Source organism: Dermacentor andersoni, chromosome 4, assembly GCF_023375885.2.
Source record: "Dermacentor andersoni chromosome 4, qqDerAnde1_hic_scaffold, whole genome shotgun sequence".
NCBI classification, from domain to species: domain Eukaryota; kingdom Metazoa; phylum Arthropoda; class Arachnida; order Ixodida; family Ixodidae; genus Dermacentor; species Dermacentor andersoni.
Window position 1 is genome coordinate 16,630,468 of NC_092817.1, and position 3,949 is coordinate 16,634,416.

Below are 3,949 nucleotides of genomic sequence, written 5' to 3' on the forward strand. Positions count from 1 at the left end.
CTGCGGTAGTTAGGTTAGAGCGTTAAAACATGCGACAATGTTGGCGGCGCTAGCTGCTGCCTCACTGCAATATCATTTGCTTAGTAGCGCACTCTTCTGAGTGAGTTAAAAATACTTGTGGGTGCGGTTACTCTCTTGTTCCCAAGAGGGCAGCACACGCACCATCAACTTTTTGCCCACTGTGTACCAACGAGGGCGCGACATTTAAACCAATGACGCCGTTGGTTACAACACTTTATCGAAGTTGTATGATTTTCTTTGTTTTCGTTTGGCTGCCTTTATTACGCAGCGGAGCATCAAGCACCCGTATAAATCCATCTGTGTACTGTACGAACCACCTCCTATACTTGATACAGGAGCAAGCGGAAGATGACATACGCTTGATGCGGAAATATTTTGTACGTATACGCTGTACCAACGCGCAGTCGATGCAACAGTGTTTCGGTATGCCTTGAAAGAAGAAGGTACACTTCGTAAATTATGGATTTCGAGGTACTTTTCGTGAAACAAGTGGACAAACTCAATGCCTTCTTTAGCCCTTTTCAGGTGCATTGCGTACCCAGTGGCGCTAATGGAATAAGTAGAAATTCTTTATCAATGTGAGGAGTTTCAGCCAAAGAGTCCGCTAATTCGTCGTCTGCTTTACAGGTCCCGGGACCCACTCCAATATGACTTCTAGCTTTCTTTCAAGAGCCCGAGCTATAAGCCATTTAATATGGCATAGGTTATAGGTGCATGCGATTGGCTTTAATATTTTTAAGACATGATAACCAGATAAGTAATCAGTACGGCTCACGACAGCCTTTTAAAGCCAACAGCTTACCAGCTGACTCTGGCTCTTTTGGTCGTTTTCATGGTGGTCAGAAGGGCACGTGCTCTCATGCAACCGAGTTTTGGGGCGTAGTCGTCACCGACCGCCAATTAGCGATAAACTAGAAACGGTTTGGGGCGCAAAATAAGACACGGACTAAGAATACGGCAGCAGACGTTAAGGTATCTTTGCACAGTGGGCCTTCTTTTTTGTAGTCATGTATGCCAACCAGCCCGACTAGCAGACGTTACTAAGATATATTTCTTGTACAGCGGGCCCAATCTTTTTGTAGCCATGCAATAAATTGCCCCACAGCGGACGTCACTTAGCTATACACCATTTTCACGGTGATCCCGTGGACGCCGCCAAGTTTGATCACGTGGTGACGCGTCCATTGCACGCCTCAGCTGCCTGCGTTGCCTCCGTGTTTACAATGCATGAGCATGACGCCCCCCGGTGCGGTTAAACAAACCTTGCTTCGGCGGTTGTCGTAGACGGTGGCTGGGTGGACGACACAAAACTTTGGCCACAGCTTCGGAGGACATGTAAGCTCTTTTGGAGCTCATTACACCTTGTCCAAACGGTGCGAGCATCAGCAGCGGCTTGTCACGCTTCTGACTCAGTAGGTTCCTCGGTGCCGTCACTTTCTGATTCTTTATTCCCTGCCTAACCGCTTGCGAATGGGCTCACTTGAGGTAGAATTGTTCTTGCAGCGCACAAGATTTGGAACGTAGATATTCTGCACTTTGTAATAGCTTGTAGCCAAAGACGTCCCTCAGACGTCATCGCTAGTCACTGGCTTACTCTGCAGACCGTCCCGAAACGTTCAGCTTCGAACATTTGTGTGCTATCGGTGTAGTCCATCACCCATGCTTCCGCGCATTGATTCAACAGTGCTCCCATTCACTTATTCTCGAAACGTGAGCAACAGAGGGAGCGTAGGTTTGAGCGTGGGCATATAAGGGTGTGTGTGTGCGTAGATAACGTGCGAGAAACTTACTATGCCAGGAAGCGGCACTATTCCCTTCGTCACCGTATAACGAGCGGTACCCACTCTTGACGACTTTCTGGGGTAGAAGTCTTTTCTTTGGAATAGCGATACAACGCTGGCAGATGAGTGAATTTTTTGTTCCTCGAGGAAAGCCGTGCATCGCGAAGGTCGGCCAACACAGGCAGTCCTTGTGCAGCTGCCAGCGATCCGCGAACTTGGTCACGCTGATTCGTCCCACACATTAATATTCCAGTCACTATTTTCGCAGCCAACTACTGCACACGTCTTCCCTCTACCGTTCCACATTTTGCAGCATGAACTAAGCACAGTGCGTTAACGCCCACCTAGTTGCATTTCCGACAGCTGATCGCATAGTTGCAGTGTAGAAGCGGTAATAGTTTCGCATTCGTGCGGCTTGCGGCGCTTTGGCGATAGCGCAGTCTCGTGTTTCGAGAGCAACCTGCCCGCGAAAAGTCTCTATTTTTGAAACGCACGTACTGTCGCGCAAGAGCTTTGTATCGTCTGAACATTACATGATGTAGTGGAGCGCTCGGGGAGGACAGCGCTCCTCTTCTCCAGCCGCCTTCTCTGCCTGCGGGGCCAGCGGGAGATGGCAGTCGCCTTGCATGCCTGCGCACGTGCCGCTGGAAACAACACATATATGGCGAATCGGATTTTATATTTAGTCGCCTGTATGCGCTGGTTAACGGCTGGCTCTGCTCTCTACTGAATTACACAATGTAACGACGAATGTTACTATTAAGTAGCTTCACTGCAACAAATGTATGCCTTCAAGCGCACCATTCCTTTAATAATGTGAATATATTTCCAGAAGCGTTCGGCTTTTTGCTTATACACTGACAATAATCGCCGATGGTTTCTGCACAATTTTAGTTTATGCGTACTTCACTCATTTGTGTTAAAGAACTTTTGGACTCCATGCGTGTATTGCACCAAACGCTCACGTTCAGCTACGTTCAGCTTAGGCTCCTTGCGCTGATGGGGAGGAGTAATCGAGTAGGGTGTAAAACTGAACGTGTTGGTTGATGTTCATTGTAACGGCAGTGCACGTGGGACGGCGACACAGAGAGCAGCAACACACAGGACAAGCGCTGACAATGTATATAATCAGCCCGTAATTTTCTCTAACCGCTGTGGAAGAGCAAAAAAGATAACGCTATAAGATAAAAAAAGAAAACTCCTGCTATATTTGAATAACTGTAATATACTTTGGCGCATCACTACCATTCGATAGACGGACAATCACACATGATAGTCTTCGATTGGTTGTCCACAGCGTGTCAGCCATGAAGCACACGGAACCACCACACGCCACGTAGAAGCTGAGCACTTCACTACTTCCTCGCGAGACTCGTCTAAGACGGAGCGCGCCACGGCTCACCGGTCCTCGGGAACGGGGGATTCAGCACCCCCACCCCTTCAGGCTCTACAAAGGTTTTAAGCCCCCTGCCCCTCCCTTTTGAGAACCCTTCCGAAGCCTCTGGTTCCCGCGATCAGCTGGTGAAAACCTGCATCTGTAAGTGCAGTTCCAATATAACCCACTTGTAACTCACAGACCTCACAGACCTTCACGCATGTTGGCGACTGCAATGCTATAGCGTTATGGTGGGCTATCACCCCATCATTATCGATCGAAATCGCTTCATTAGAACGACGTACATATACAGCAGTCTGCTAGAGAACTAAGACACCTAAGAATTTTGTGCAATGCAGACCGCCCGCCGCTAACACGCGCAAAAATTTTCTCCAGCAGTACACACGCGCTCTTATCTTACCGTGTGTCTGCTCCCTCCCCCTTCACCTTACTAGGGCGGAGGAAGTTGTGCTTAGGAGGCTTCGGGCCGGGGTGGCCCTTACACCGGCTGTTATCTCAAGGTGGAACTGGTCGCATTTACCACTGGGTGCTACGTGTCCATACTGCTCCGTTCCTGTGATGAAAGCAGATGCATACCACCTAATATGGACATGTACTGGTTTAAAATCGGAAGGCTCGCGTCTCCTACTGCAAGCCGGCCTCCGCTACAGTATGACAACCAGCTATGACCGCTGGATACATGACAACAGATTCCACAAAACACTGCTTCAATTCATACAGAACACAGGCCTCACAGCACACACATAATACA